The following is a 17,348-nucleotide window of genomic DNA, read 5'->3' as shown; positions in this document are numbered from 1 at the left end:
GCGATTAGCACAACACTTTTTTACAGCGCCAACAATCGGGACCGGGGTTCGAATCCTGTGCTGTCTGTAAAAACCCATGTCTCCATGGGTTTTTGCTGTTTCCTTCCACCCTTCAAAACGTATGGCGGTTGTATGTCAATTGGGGGTAATTGGCCGGCATGGGCCACGGTATACCTGTAGAAGCTTCCGAGAGTTTTTGGTGATATACCAAATCTCTTCAAATTTCATCAGCTTTTGGAGGGATTGAATGTAAAGGAGCGATCTAGTGGCTATCAGTGGAAATCACTGGCACGTTTTAGGATTTAGGTACTTAGTGCCATCGCCTAGGACGATTCAAATCGGATTGGTTTATAATAAGCCATGCACAATCTGCTGGAGGATCTTAGTGGGTTAGGCAGCAGAGGGAGAAAAAGGATGGTCAATATTTTGATGAATAACAGACAATAAATGGTAGAGGAATTCAGCAGGTCTCACAGCATCCATAGGAGGTAAAGATATATTACTGATGTTTTAGGCTTGAGCCTTTCTTTGAGGTATCAGCCAAAAGCAGGCAGGCACCTGAATACAGACTGGGAGAGAAAGAGGGAAGAATGGGAGGGGGGGAGGAGTCCACACCAAGAAACAAAAAGGTGTTAATTAGTTACGAGAAGAGGAATTGATTTTGGCTCTGTGAAAGGAGACAGGGAAAAGGGAAGAGAAAGAAGGACAGAATTGGGGGACGAAGATTAGCCGGGGGTGGGGGGGGGGGGTGTTGGGTGGGGTGTTAACAGAAACTGGAGAAGTTGACGTTAACGCCATCCAGTTGGAGGGTGCCGGGACAGAAGATGAGGTGTTGCTCCTCCAATTTGCAGGTGGTCTCAGTCTGGCAGTGCCTGCAGTGGCTGATTAACTACTTCCCATGCCCTAACCTGAGCTTCAGTAAGGCTCCCCCCCCACCCCCCCTGACCTTACCCCCCTGCCCCACAGCCCCCACCCTTCATTGACTAGAATGGAGTGAAATTGTTCCATTTATTAGCCTTTGGGCGTGATGCCCTCACATATTCTAAACTTATCCGTCGGGTATGTGCTGGGAATAAACCAATTGGGTTTTGGTTGGAGGGGAGGAAAAACTTCATTAAAATCAAACAAAACTTTACCTAACAGAAGCTGTCTGTTAGCCCCGAATAATTTGAAAAGTCTGTCAGTTATAAAAGGATAAATAAATCATTTCTAAAAAAAAAGTCTTGAAATAAAATAACACAGGAGAAGGAAGAGTCTTTTTTTTAAAAAGTAAGCCTCCCGTGAGCAATCGCTCGACTGCTGCAGGAGGCAGACCTTAGACTCGTGCGTGCGTAGATTGACTGGCAGCATTGTGACCGGTGGAGCCCGAATTGATAGGTGGGTCCGAGCCCCGCTGCTGATTGACAGGTGAGCGCGGTACTTCTGCGAGACATGATTGACGGGTGAACCCAGGACTAGCGCGAGCCCATACAAGTGGTTACACTGGTGTCCCAGTGGTTGTGACAGGCCCCGTTACCTTCCGGGCTCCAAAGCCTTCAGCCTACTCAGCCTAATCGTTGATCCGCCAGTAAGTGCATGAGATCATGGACAGACATGTTCAGCAGGGGAATGATATGTGGAATTAAAATAGGTGGGCACTGGGAGATCCACACTATAAACAGCCATAACTTTTCTCCCACTCATGCTGCTTGAACCCACCCCCACCCACCCCCCCCCCCCCCCCACCCCCAGAAGATTGTGTTTGGCTTCAGATTCAGTCTCCTGTGTGTTTCTGTCTCTTGATTTATAATTAAGCTTTAACATTATAACATTTATGAGACATTATTGCTGAAACAAACACTCATATATATTTGCTTAAACACTCAGCAGAATTAATCTCACTGACAACCATCGAGCTCGAGTGGTAATGGGGATATAAAGTTAACAAGCTTAAACTGATCTCACTGCATTTCATGATTTTTCACAAAGTTGACTCACAAAGCACAATTTTTAAATTCCATTTGCTCTCTCTTTCTCCCTTCACGTTATCTTCCAGTTTAAAGGGTGCATTTTGTTTGTCTTCCTCAAGGTGGTTTACATTTTAAAAGCCAGTCTGATTGTGTACATTTTTACAAAATCACCATGGGTTTAATTTCTACCCCCCTCCCCACCAAATCAATAAATACTAACGACACCATCACATAATTAAATCAGTTCAAGAACATATCACAGAAGCACATGCAAAAACTTTGATCACAAAATACGACTTAGAGGTTTTTAATGTATTCCTACCAAAGCACTGTGTGAAAACCTGCAATTAAAACATGTTCTTGGAATTGCCACAGTCCAAATTAAGTCAAGGATTGAATAGATTGCCCCATATTCCCAACACCCTCAATTATAGCAGCAATCACAGAGCTGCCACACATGCAAAAGGGGAGTACAAAATATCAGGAAGGCAATTCTACTGCTTAAATTTCTCTTGGGCTGGCTCAGGAACCAAAAAGTGGTTCTTTTATACACCGACTGAAACGCAGCTGTGAACGTTTTTCCAATGCTTGTCACAACCACCTCCTCATAGATAGTACTCTTCACTGGAAGCTTCCTTTCACACTATCATAACACATTCCTCCCCCTCTGTTCCTCCCTCCCTCGTTTCTATTCAGACGTCTACCTGTTTTTCTGGTGGAACACGAAAGCCTGCAGATGATGTGATTGCCGTTCAAAACACCGAAATGCTGGAGATGTTCACCAACATTTTGGGCCTGAGCCCTTCTTCTACCGAAACACTGGCGCTGCACAAGCTGAATCTGCCACGATCGGGAACTGGAGTTCGAATTCCACGCTCTTTGTAAGGAGCTTGTACTAATGGCCCTGTTGCTGGCGCTGTAAACACTTTGCGCTAACCGCTACGCGAACCATGCCGCCCCACAATATTCCTGTATTATCTTTGCTATGTTTACATAGGTGGTTCCCTTAGGGGTCCATTTCTGTTTTCCAGCATTTTCTGTGGTCTGGCGATGGCCAGGTCCCAACATCGCCGGATTGAAAAGGTACAACCTGCCGTTAAAATATCCAATTCCAGCTAATTTGTAACAGCCTTTGAGTACGTTACACACATACTCTGATTTGATCCTGATTCCAAACAGATTTGCAGAAGAGATGCTCACTTTAGTTCATGCTGTGCTACTTTTAACCACAGTTGAATATCAAAGCTTCAACCATTGAGCAACATAAGAAATTATGAACTCCATTCAAAATGTATCCATAGCAACCAAAATAATCCACTCTTTAGCCAAATTTGTCTCATTTGCTCTTTGATCCTGTATGCAGGATCTCAGAGGTCTGAAAGTTACATGAAACCATCACAATTTAAAAAATACCTTTGGGATAAAACATGAAAGTCTGCAGATATCGTGGTTGAAGTAAAAACACAATGCTGGAGAAACTCAGTAGGTCAAACAGGGTCTTTTATGTAGCAAACGCAGATACGTCACCAACGTTTCGGGCTTGAGCCCTTCATCAAGGTATGGTCAAAATGTTCGCAGGCGCCTGAACCTCCCCCCCCACTCCCGCTATTTTGTTCGGGTGCCTGCAGACATTTTTCATACCTTGACGAAGGGCTCAAGCACAAAACATTGATTATGTATCTTGCATTTTGTTTTTACTTAAAAACGTCTTCACTCGTTTTCAAGTGCCACGAAATATCAACCAGCCCTCCCTGTCACCTTTTTAGTTCTGCAATGGAGTTAAGTTTCTATACCTTTGCAATTATCACCTCTTGTGCGTCCATCATTTACTATGCCCATCTACTGGTCCTCGACTCGAACCTTGCCGACTACATTCCAAAATCTCTTCGCCTCTCAATGCCGACTACACCAACTTCTTTGACCAGGCTCTTGGCCAACTGTCCTAACGTTTCCACAAATTGCTGGGCAACAAACTTGTTCAATAACATTCCTGTGAAATGCCTTTGAAAGTTGCACAAAGCAAGGGGATTCGTTTACACTCAGCCTGCTTTGCACATACCCTATGTTCAATGAGGGGTTGCAAAAGTAGGCTGTAACCTTCAAACACTGGGACATTTTACAAAGGCTGGGAAAAAAAAACAAATGTGCAATCAATATTTGTGGAGTTATAAATAATTTATAATAATGCAGTGCAGAACAAGTGACAAAGGCAGCCAAACTTTCCATGGGCAATCATGATGTACCATGGGAGTCTCGAATGAAGCATCGATGGGGGATCAACTTTCCCCACCTAATCCCAATTCTAGACGTCTTCTTCATAATCAGCTGGCACAATTCACAGAAAACAAAACATGTTCGGCTGCATGCCTCACTCACCGGCATAAAAGGCATTTGGTTGAACTATTTTGCTTTTTTACAGGTTCGAGGGGGAAGAGAGGATTAAATAAAGCAAAGAAACAGACTCTTCTAAATTTTAGGGCAGCACAGAGAGCGTAGCGGTTGGCGCCACACTGCTACAGCAGCAGCGACCGGGACCGAGGTCTAAATCCCGCGCTGTCTGTAAGGAGTTTGCACATTCTCCCATGTCTACGTGGGTTTCCTCTGGGTGCTCCGGCTTCCTCCCACCCTTCAGAAAGTACTAGGGGAGGTCGTAGGTCAATTGGGAAAATATATGATTGCCGTCTATTTCTTTATTTGTTGATAATTATATTTTATGACACTTAGTGAGTGCAGCCATGCATATTATTAAATTGTACAATGCTACATATAATCTGGCAGCCACCAAGGGCAGGTCTCACAAGACCTTCTGTCGCTGTTTTTGGTGAGCTCCTGCACCTCAAAAATTAGCCCTGCGCCCCTGTTCAACGTCACCAGGCATTTCAGTGCTAGTTTGCAGGAGCTGGTGGTACTCAGAGTGACTGCCACGTGGTATACACTTGTAACTGTGCAATCAAAAGTACTTCATTAGCCTGGGACATGCTGGGGTCACAAGCAGCACCATATAAAATGGATTCATCCACCTGCCAGTAGGGTAAAGGATTAATTCTCAACACCTGCTCGAAAACATGACAGATGGTCTGACACCATAGAGTTATTACCTATGCCAGGCGGCACGGTTCAATGTTTGGATTTGACGGATAAATCTGCAGGAAAGGCATACTGTCTTTAAATTAGTTGACGAAACATTCACAAAAATGCCCCAAACCCTGCCTTTGGAGGGATGTACTTCATCCACTGAATACTGTATTTCTCCAGAATAATTATTGACAAAAGTTCAGCTCCTATGAGCTGAAGAGCTGAAAAATAAGTGAGCAATGTTTAATGCCATGCACCCTCCCTCTCCCCACCCCCATTCCCTTCAAATACAGGAGGCACTTGTACTTGGTGGTTTTAACATACTTCTTACTGGTTAACCTCTGGAAAGCAGGAAGATTCATTCACTCCAACACATTCTATATTCCCTGACAACTAGTTTAAATTCTAAATGACACACAGCATAATGCTTCACTCACTTACATCCAGCATCCTGGAATTTGAACTCAAAACAAGATGAGGTGGAAGGCTTCCTCCAAACCTCCTCCCAATTCAGCCAGATGTCTGAAGTATTCTGAAGCAGGCGGCTGGGTTGAGCAGGAAGCCTATCACGTTGCAGCATGGAATTTCACCCGGAGTTTCCGAGCATGACAAACGGCTTGGGACATGTGTCGCTTTTGCAGAACGGACCTCGTCAGGGCTCCAGGAATGACCCGACCTTACAGAGAAGTGCCTCTCGCAGCCACATGAAGCCCAGCGGGCCACACACGAGCGTGAATCTATTTTATTTACCCAAATTCCCAAGCCACGATGTAGCAGGCTGTATTTTTGAATGCTTTCCTCTGAGAGGTCTGTTGGAATATCAATGATGTTCAATTTGGATGCCAAACATTTTACTGCACTGCATGGCATCTGCTGTGATAAAAGCAGGGCATAGGTAATTATGCATTGCGTAACTCATGAAGCCAAATTACTTGGATTCTTTGAAATTTTCTCTGTTTGAGGGCTACAGCCCTTGAAGAACCTCCTCACTGTGAGGGAGAATTAATGGGGCAGATTTTCTGTGACTCTGTAGAGAATACTGCCTACTTAAACTGGCCAGAGTTTTTTTTAATTTATCTTAAAGTTTGTCACTAAATTCCTAGTGCAGTGAAAAGGACATTTCCGTGAACATTCATCCACCTGTGTAAAGAGATGACAATGAAAAGGATGAACAATTAGCACCACGCGATGGGTTATGGGGTTTATTCAGGAGCTTTGGGGAAGAAACTGTCTTTAAGCCTGTTGCCGCATGCTTTCTCAGTCCCCGGAGGGAGGAAGGAGAAGAGTGTGCGCCCTGGGTGTGATGGGTCCTTTAGTGCGTTGGGTGCATTCCCTAGACAGTGGGAGATATAGGTGGAGTCCAAGGGTTGCGGAGAAGCTAGCGTTGGATTCTGAGTGGCATTCACGCCTTCTGTAGCTTCTTCCGAGCAGTTTCCCGGCTATGCCGTGGTACATTCTGAGTTCGACAGTCCTCCTGTCAAAGTCGTCGAGGGGGTCATGCCAATTATCCTGCGGCTTTGAAGAGAGTCGAGGCATTGGTGCGCGTTCTTGCTGATCAATGTGCTGTCCCACCCAAGTGTTCAGCACACCAAGGGGACTGCCCCAAAGCAGGTCACCCTCACAGAATGGTTTTGGTTGAGCAAGAGTTTAGTTTATTGACACATGAACAGACGTGCAGTGAAAAGAACGCTATCCAGCAGCCCCTCAAAAAAAAAATTTAAAATCGCCACTCCTCAGCACCGTAATCCACACAAACAGAATCCAGCGCCATGATTCAACTGGTTCCTGGCTCATCAACTGTCAAAGTTGTCACAGTTCGTGAACGCTTGTGATTGTCTCTGTCATTCACAGACACTCAGAAACACTTAGGACATGTCAAAAATAAAACCATTACATTTTAAAAATGCAGGCTCTTATTAAAATATTAATATTCTAATCGTTAATTTTGAGAAAGAGCACCACAACTTCTGGGCTGTGAGCCCGTGCTGCTCAATGACACCCATGTGACCAATTAGCCTACCCACTGAAGTTGTCTTTGACCCCCTAGACCCTCTGCAAGAGCACCGTCGAAACCAGGATGCATGCAGTGTGGCCAGGTAGCTGCTCGGCTCAAGATCAGTGTCGCCTACAGAAGGTGGAACGTGCCAGAGCATCTGGAGGAAACCCGCGCAGGTCACGGGGAGAACGTACAAGCTCCTTAAAGACAGCGCCAGATTCAACACTCTAGTCGCTGGTGATGTCCTAGCATTGACACTAACTGTTTGGGAAAAGCTTCACTTGCATTTTTCTTATTTTACTGAAGAAGGGAAAACCTAGCAAAGGGTCACAGATGTCCCAGTCTGAGGTTGGCATGTCGTCAACAGTTCATACTACATACGGGCCAACTGCAGAGCAGTCTCTGGGGGATGTCACACAATGCATTAGATCCAGACCAGCTCATGTTAATAGGGACATCACAAAACACCCCAACGCAACCCTTGGGATGGGGTTGGAAGGTCCAACTTATGCCCAATAGGGATTTCAGAGAAGACCAGTGCAGAAACAGGTCCTTTAGCCCATCTAATCTGTGCTGAACTATAATTCTGCCTAGTCCTAATGACCTGTACCTGGACCACAGCACCCCACCGGCCATCCATGTACCTGTCTAAATTTTCCTGAAATGTCCAAGTACTGCCCGCATTTACTTCAGCTGCCGGCTTGTTCCACACACTCACCAATCTCTACGTGAGGAAGTTCCCCCAATGCTCCCTTTAAACATTTCACTATTCACCCTTAATCCATGTTCATTCATCCATGTCTCACCTAACCTCATTGATTTAGTTAATTCAGAATACATCAGGAGTTAAGAAGCAACAACATTTATAAAGTTAACATTGAATAATGACAAATGCAGTCCATCACAACTCAATAAGCTCCTATCTTTGGGCTTACAGATTAAACCTATATACAGGAATTGAGGCCAAATTTGGAGTACTGTTTACAGTTTTGGTCACCAAATTATAGGAAAGATATAAACAAAATAGAGAGAGTGCAGAGAAGGTTCACGAGAATGTTGACAGGATTTCAAGGTTTGAGTTACAGGGAAAGGTTGTGCAGACTGGGGCTTTTTTCTCTGGAGCATAGAAGATTGAGAGGGGACTTGATAGAGGTGTTTAAGATTTTAAAAGGGACAGACAGAGTAAACGTGGATAGGCTTTTTCAATTAAGAGTGGGGGAGATTCAAACTAGAGGACATGGTTTAAGATTGAAGGGGGAAAATTATAAGGGGAACATGAGGGGAAATTTCTTTACGCAAAGGGTGGTGGGGGTGTGGAATGAGCTTCCGGCAGACGTGGTCGAGGCGGGATCATGGGTTACATTTAAGGAAAGACTGGATAGTTCCATGGATAGGAGAGGACTGGAGGGGTATGGACCGGGTGCTGGTCAGCGGGACTAGGAGGGGGGGATTTGTTACGGCATGGACTAGTAGGGCCGAACTGGCCTGTTCTGTGCTGTAAGTGGTTATATGGTTATAGGAATACCCCGCTTTACCAATACTCGAATTACAACAAAAGTCGTGTTTTACAAAAGGATTTGAATGGGTTTTAGCTTTTTACAAAAATAGCCTCCAATGGTAATTTCGGCTTACGAAAGGTTTCACAGGCATCCTCCAGTTTCGAAAAGCAGGGTATACCTGTACAATCAAATGATAACTGATTTCCAATCAGCTGAAAGCAGATCCAAAAAAAGAAATTGCTCTTAAATCTAGATTGATGTAAAAAATTTAATGGATTACCACTGCTGCCCAAAACGATTTGGTTTCCTTTAAAGAGATGCACAGCCATTCCTTGATTTATAAAGGGGATATCTTCCTGGAAAATACTGTGTTAAGCCAAGGTTTGCAGGTTATAAGGCCTGAGAGAAGAATATTTTGGCTATTTCATCACCGTATGCACTGTGGTATGCTATTCATTGATGTGAAAAAGGTTTGCAAATTGAAAACACAAACCCAAAAGAATTTTGATGGAGAGTTTCAACCCAAAATGTTGACAATTTGTCATCCACCTCCCAGATATTGCTCAACTCACTGAGTTCCACCAGTAGTTTGTTTATTTTGCTCCAGATTCCAACATTTGCAGTCTCCTGTGAGTCCCAAGTGTAAATCTCTAATGGGGGATGGTGGTGAATCAAGATTCAATTTATCGTCATGTGCAATATCACAAGAAATTCGCTTTAGTCTGTCATAAAGGAGACAGATTTGCCATCACCAAAAATTGCCTTGTGCCTCTTACAGTCAGAGAAAGAGAAGCAAGTCCCCTTAGAGCAGTGAGTGCCCATGGATTCGCCTCCAGCGCTTCCACAGCCCCCACAGACACACAGAGAAGCAAGTCCCCTTAGAGCAGTGAGTGCCCATGGATTCGCCTCCAGCGCTTCCACAGCCCCCACAGACACACAGAGAAGCAAGTCCCCTTAGAGCAGTGAGTGCCCATGGATTCGCCTCCAGCGCTTCCACAGCCCCCACAGACACACAGAGAAGCAAGTCCCCTTAGAGCAGTGAGTGCCCATGGATTCGCCTCCAGCGCTTCCACAGCCCCCACAGACACACAGAGAAGCAAGTCCCCTTAGAGCAGTGAGTGCCCATGGATTCGCCTCCAGCGCTTCCACAGCCCCCACAGACACACAGAGAAGCAAGTCCCCTTAGAGCAGTGAGTGCCCATGGATTCGCCTCCAGCGCTTCCACAGCCCCCACAGACACACAGAGAAGCAAGTCCCCTTAGAGCAGTGAGTGCCCATGGATTCGCCTCCAGCGCTTCCACAGCCCCCACAGACACACAGAGAAGCAAGTCCCCTTAGAGCAGTGAGTGCCCATGGATTCGCCTCCAGCGCTTCCACAGCCCCCACAGACACACAGAGAAGCAAGTCCCCTTAGAGCAGTGAGTGCCCATGGATTCGCCTCCAGCACTTCCACAGACACACAGAGAAGTAAGTCCCCTTAGAGCAGTGAGTGCCCATGGATTCGCCTCCAGCACTTCCACAGCCCCCACAGACACACAGAGAAGCAAGTCCCCTTAGAGCAGTGAGTGCCCATGGATTCGCCTCCAGCGCTTCCACAGCCCCCACAGACACACAGAGAAGCAAGTCCCCTTAGAGCAGTGAGTGCCCATGGATTCGCCTCCAGCGCTTCCACAGCCCCCACAGACACACAGAGAAGCAAGTCCCCTTAGAGCAGTGAGTGCCCATGGATTCGCCTCCAGCGCTTCCACAGACCCCACAGACACACAGAGAAGCAAGTCCCCTTAGAGCAGTGAGTGCCCATGGATTCGCCTCCAGCACTTCCACAGCCCCCACAGACACACAGAGAAGCAAGTCCCCTTAGAGCAGTGAGTGCCCATGGATTCGCCTCCAGCGCTTCCACAGCCCCCACAGAGAAGCAAGTCCCCTTAGAGCAGTGAGTGCCCATGGATTCGCCTCCAGCACTTCCACAGCCCCCACAGACACACAGAGAAGCAAGTCCCCTTAGAGCAGTGAGTGCCCATGGATTCGCCTCCAGCGCTTCCACAGCCCCCACAGACACACAGAGAAGCAAGTCCCCTTAGAGCAGTGAGTGCCCATGGATTCGCCTCCAGCGCTTCCACAGACCCCACAGACACACAGAGAAGCAAGTCCCCTTAGAGCAGTGAGTGCCCATGGATTCGCCTCCAGCACTTCCACAGCCCCCACAGCCCCCACAGAGAAGCAAGTCCCCTTAGAGCAGTGAGTGCCCATGGATTCGCCTCCAGCACTTCCACAGCCCCCACAGACACACAGAGAAGCAAGTCCCCTTAGAGCAGTGAGTGCCCATGGATTCGCCTCCAGCGCTTCCACAGCCCCCACAGACACACAGAGTCCAGCCCAAAACATCAGCAGCCAGAAACTCGATCCAAACCTCCGACGTGGTCAGGAACCCTTCAGCACCCTTGGCACCCCCTCACCTCCCAGTTCTGATAACTGGTGCCCCTTCAGCCAGACTTCAACCAGTCTCCAGCTGTCCGCCACCTGGGGTGAATGCCTCCACTGCAGTCGCCAGCGACCCATGGCCTGCGCGGGTTCCTCGTCTCGTCCCCGACGCCCGTTTCCTCAACCGCAGACCCCCTCACTGGTCAGATACATCAACACCTAAGAATTATTGCATCAACGAATAAATGTGAGGAAGAGATTCATGAATTTAAGGGCTCTTTGTGAGGCTAAATGGCACAGGCTTCTGGGAATCGTCTCTTTAAATGGAACATTTTTTGTGGGCTTAAGAGATCCACTAGATCATAATAGAAGATCTCAACATCACCTGCTGGTGCTGCAGTTGTCAGGACATTGAAGTGGAAGCACTGCTGTGTGGTAGCTCAGACAATACCCCAAAAAACGCAGCTTCATTCTGGATCTTTCAAGGTTGGAAAAATTAGATATTTCAAAGTTATAAATTCAAATTTATTATCAGAGTACATACATGAAATCACATACAAACTTGAGATTCCTTTTCCTGCCGGCACGGCAGAATTTCTGCTCATTGGTAACTGGAAAGAGGTATCGGTGCCACAAGACTGGCACCATCAGGTTCAGGAACAACTGCTACCCCTCCACCATCAGACTCCTCAACGACAAACTTCAACAGGGACTCATTTAAGGACCCTGAGTCTTGATTTTTTTTCCTCTTTGCGTTGCTCAGCTTGTTTACATTTCTTTATGTGTTTACATGTGTACGTTGTGTATAGTTTTTTGACCTACCAATAAGTGGTAATTCTGCCACGCCCGCAGGAAAAAGAATCTCAGGGTTGCGTGTGAGATGTCATGTATGTACCCTGACAATAAATCTGAAATCTGAAAATCTAAATCTGTAAACTGTACTCAAGAAAAAAAATCATATACTGAAGAAATAAATATAAACAAAATGATCATGTAGTGCAGAAAAAATAAATATTCAGTAATAAATAATGTGCAAAGTAAGTGCTTAAACGAGTTTCTGATTGAGTTTGTTGTTTAAGAGTCTGATGGCGGAGGGGTAGCAACTGTTCTTGAATCTGGTGACACGAGTCTTGTGGCACCTGTACTTCCTCCTTGATGGCAGCAGTGAGAATAGAACACGTCCTGGATGGTGTTGCTCCTTGATGATTGCTTCTGCTCTCTAACAGCGTCCCGCAGAAAATTTCTCGATGGTGGGGAGGCTTTTGCCTGTGATGTCCAGAGCCGTGTCCACTACTTTTTGCAGGGCTTTCCTTCTTGGATGTACTGGCACCCTCGTACCAAGTCATGATGCAGCTGGTCTGCCCAGTTTCCACTACACATCTGAAGACACTTCCCACATTATATCGTACCTCTGATAATATCAAATATCTCAGGAATTTGCAAAGAAGTTGCTTAGGTAAATGGAGATAATATATATCTCATGGCAGAGGGATCTGGACAAAGTTTAGTTAACCTTAGGCTCGAGCTAGGCTATTCTGGGGATGGGGGGCAAGAATCTCAGAAAATACTTTGTCATATGGAGTGGATTTTTAAAAACATTTAGGCATAGAGCACGATAACAGGCCATTTTGGCCCATGAACCCCTGACACCTAATTTACACCCTATTACCCTACACCCATGGTATGTTTTCAAGGCAACTGGAACCCCTGGAGTAAACCCATGCAGACACTTGGAGAATGTACAAACTCCTTACAGACAGACCCCGGTCTGGTCCCAATCACTGGTGCTGTAAAGATGTTGCACTAACTGCTACATCAATCATGCCACTCCTCTGGCACTTTCTTCCCCAAAGTACTATGGAGGTGGGTGATCGGTTGAAGCTTCCGTAGGATTGTTGTTAGGCAAAGTCAAAGTGTTTCCGTGATGCCTTGGTGTATCTTCAAGCAATTGACAAGTGATGATGTACTTTAGAAATGCTGTCAATATGGAATGTGGGAAACATGACTTTCAAATTATGCCAAACACGATCTCATGATCAACAATATGATAAAAAGCATGGAAATTATGTTCATTGAGGAATATATATTGGCCATATTTGGGAAAACTTCTGTGCATTTACCAATCGTTCATTGGGAATCTTAAACTTGAAGAACAATGGAATCTTAGTTATATGTTTCATTGTTAAACAGACCCTCTGACAGTGCAGTACTGGTGTTAATGTCTATGCACAAGCCTGATGGCTGAAAACCACAAATGGAGCAACATCAATGAATTAAGATCGGCTTGAACAGTGGAAGAGGTTAGACAGGTCAAATGACCTCTACTGCTCCAATGTTCCAAGCTGTCAATAATGTGCCCATCAGTTAGACAGACATCTCTGCTATTGAGAAGTACAAATTCTTTCCCATCTCCCCAATGGCTGATAATTCAGACAACATGGATTAACAGCCTGTGGCCTCTGATGTCGATCATTCCAGCTCACCCACCGTACCGGCAGTCACACCCATGCATTCAACGGTAAAACACAGTAGTTACAAATTGCAGAGCTTCTTGGTGAAATTCCTTAAGCAAAAGGAAACCTGATTCTGGGCACCACTCGCTCTTTGTCACCACATCGACCACTGCAATGCTACCGTTTTCTGTGGCCACTATTATCCCCTTTGCCATCAACTTCCACTCCGCTCTCAAATTCACTTGGACACTTCTCTTTCTATTCTGAATCTCTCCTTTTCCATCATGGGAGACAACTATCCACTGATATTTGCCCTAAACCAAGCAAAACCAAGGAGATGATTGTGGACTTCAGGAGGAAGTCAGGGGACAGCTTCTTCCCCACTGCCATCAGATTCCTGAACAATCAATGAACCAAAGACACTGCCTTACTTCTCGTACACTATTAGTTTGTTAAATTTATTGTTGTAAGGTGGATAAAATGATTGTGACGCAGCTGCAAAACACCCAATTTAGTGACTTGTTCGGGACAATAAATTCTGATTCTGAACTCCCACAGCTGCCTTGATTACACCTTGACCCATCTTTTTCTCTCCCTTCTCCACCTCCCTTTATTTTCCTTTTCCATTCTCAGTTCCGATGAAGGGTTATCCACCCGAAACAATTCCTTCCCTGTTGACCCGCTGGATTCCTCCATCAGTTTGATTCCTTTGTTCCTGACTTCAAATGACCCTTTTATGGAAGTGATATTTAGTGTTGAGGAGGCTATTATACAGACCCAGGGGGTGAAAGGCAGATATTTTGCTCAACTGACGTTCCGTGAGTGAAAGGAACCAAAATCAGATGGAACGCACTTCCAGAATAACCAAGACCATGCCCTGACTAGGAAGTAGAGCAGCCAAGCTGAAGGCTATTGCCACTGTGTCAGATCAAGAAATTCATTCCTTTCCGTGCATGTACACTTGCATATTTAGGAGACATGGTCTGTGTTGGTGGCCTAATTACATGTTCTTTGGGCATCTGTACATTCAATTGGTTGGTGGACGATTTACAGAAAATTCTGCCTGAACAGATTCTGTTCCTGAGAGGTTAAATGAGATAGCAGTTGGTATATTCTCCTGCTCGGGCATTGACAAAAGACAGGGGGGGGGGGGGGATGAAGAGACAACTAAACAAAAAATATTATCAGGCCGTCTACGCTCCATAACCAAGAAGGCAGGTAATAAACATATCAAAATTTTCAGGCATGTCCTCTTGAGGAATTGCAGACCCCATGTCACGATTCAAAGTTGCCTCAAAGGACACCATCTCTGTTCATGCAATGCTTAGATCTTTCTTGAAACACTTAGGGACCTTCATCTTTCAACATGCTTCTCAGATCATTAATGCCTCAAGGCACTGCACACCAAGAGCAGTTCATGACCCTTTTTGGCCAGGGGTGAGCTCTTTCCTACAATATTCTACTCCTCAAGGGCCCTGTCTGATGTTAGCTTCCTGGTCCTTTTACACACTTCCTCTTGTGTTTTGACTAAATTCACCATCTCTCTCATCATCCAGGTCACCTTACTTTGTCATCCCATCCTTCCTTGTTATTGGAACTCTAATTAGCTGGTCCTTAAACAACTCCCACACATCAGCTGTGGACTAGCCAATACCACCTGTTCCCACTCAACTTCCCCACCCCCCTCCCCACCCCAACTCTTGACATAATTTCTTAATTTGTCCTTCTCTAATTTAGTATTTTGTCCTCAACCTACAGACTTATTCATAACAATCTTGAAATGAATGAAATGTGATAAATATTCCCCAAAATGCTCTCCCACTGAAACTCAAATCACCTGACCAGGCTCATTTCCCAGTATAAGGTCTAGTGTACTTGAGATCTAGAAAGAGGTATGGGTGTCACAAGACGCGCCCCACCAGGTTCAGGAGTAGCTGGTCCCCCACGTCATCAGACTCCTCAACGACAAACAAACAGGGACTTATTTAAGGACTCTAGCATTTGCACTTTATTGATTTTTGTTTTCTCTCTGCATTGTTTACATTTATTTATTTGTTTATATGAATACGTTGAGTCCGTTTTTTTTGCACTGCCAATTATTGGTAATTCTGCCTCGCCCACAGAAAAAAAGATTGTCAAGGTGTATGTAGACTTGCAATAAATTTGAAATCTAATCTAATGTGGGCCCTTCCCTGGTTGGACTATCTAAATTAATGGTTCTCAAGCTTTTTTCTTTCCACTCACATACCATTTTAAGTAATCCCTATGCCATAGATGCTCCGTGATTGTTGAGAACCACTGATCTAAATGCTGCTTTGTGAAACCCTTCTGGACGCACCAAATAATTCCTGCCCATCTCAGGGTCTGGTATTAAGGAAGTCATTAATTGAATGACATTTTTCTGCAGCACTCCTTGCATTAAAATAAACAAACCTGCTCAACAGGTGAATCAAGACGTCCACAGAAGACGCAGAACTGGAACAATACGCAAAAGTGCTGGTATTAGGATAGGCAATAAAATCTTGCTTTTGAAAATTAATCCGGAGGTCAGGAGGCAGGCATCCAGGGAATCTTCTGGTGATGCCCCAGCTAACTTCCTTGTATTGTCTACATTATATGTCTCAAACATGCTCCAAAAAAATGCAGTTACATATAGAAATGCAGAAGGAAGTGTTTTAATTTACAGATACAACCCAGTAACAGGGCCTACGAGCCCAAGCCAACCAAGTTCACCCATGTGATCAAATAATCCACTAACCCCGGACATCTTTGGAACGTAGATGGAAACTGGAGCACCCGGAGGATACACACGCAGACACGGGGAGAACATACAAACTCCTCGGAGACAGCAGCAAATTCAAACCTGGGTTGAATAGTGTGCTGCCCTTGACTGAAGTAGACTTCACAAAGGAATCCACATTTTTATCTGCACCCCCGAGCTGTCGCCAGGCATTCCAGACAATATTTAGCCAATGTTCACTTCATCTGTTCCAAATGCATACGAATTCCACCTCACAAGGTTTCCCTGGGAGAAGCTGAAATCCTTTGTGACTCCAGAAATGGCAATGACATCACTCAAATGGCTCCAGCAGCAACTGTGATGTTAAAAATAGTTCCATTCATTGAACAAGTTTCAGGCTCCATTTGAGCAAATGAGCATCAAAACCCAACAGTGTGCACCTGTCCCACTGCAAATATTACTATAGTAACAGAGAGATACAGCATGGAAATGGGTCAATTATTTACAACATGGTAAATGGTGATTCCAGCCATTTAAACCTGTGCCGCCCAATTACGCCCAAATTAACCAACAACCAACCCCTGCACATTTTGGAATGTGGGAGGAAACCGGAGCACTCTGAGGAATCCCATGCAGACATGGGGAGAACGTACAAATTCCTTACAGGCAGCGGCAGATTTCAACCTCAATCACTGTCACTGCTAACCACTACATTAAACGCGTCGGCCAATATTGGGTCCACCCCACCACCTTACCTCCTTCCGATCTACTGCCCAAAATCCCAAGAGAAATGCGCAGAGCAAAAGCTTCTATATGACAAGCCACTTTTATCTACAGCTCCCACATTCTCTCGTGTTTACATTAACAGGTAATAATGTCAACATTTTATTCCTTCACAGGATGTCAGCATCAGGTATTGATTATTGCCCATTATTAATTGCCCCTTAAACAGCAAATTATTTCATTAGGTCACTGAAGAGTCAACAACACTGTTTAAATCTCATGTACAAATCGTCTGAATAAAGACAGCTCAATTCCATCCCTGAAGATTGCTGATGAGCTCATTTTCTTAGACCCAGGTTCATCTAATTACTTGAAGTTTGTACATTCCTTGCATGAGATTTTAATTTGTCATTTTATATAATTAGTACCAAACCTCTGGATATCTGTCCAGCGACTTTGCTGTTGTGTGTGTCTGTACATGCTTATGTGTCT

The 17,348-nt window shown here is 45.1% G+C and overlaps 1 protein-coding gene across 3 annotated transcripts in view; it reads right to left on the bottom strand.

The window, feature by feature from the left end:
* fam171a2a (family with sequence similarity 171 member A2a) overlaps positions 1–17,348 on the bottom strand; it is a 209,944-nt gene that overhangs the window by 49,935 nt on the left and 142,661 nt on the right. The window lies entirely within an intron of this gene.

The sequence above is a fragment of the Narcine bancroftii genome, chromosome 12 (assembly GCF_036971445.1).
Source record: "Narcine bancroftii isolate sNarBan1 chromosome 12, sNarBan1.hap1, whole genome shotgun sequence".
NCBI classification, from domain to species: Eukaryota; Metazoa; Chordata; class Chondrichthyes; order Torpediniformes; family Narcinidae; genus Narcine; species Narcine bancroftii.
This window is presented reverse-complemented; position numbering and strand designations above follow the sequence as displayed.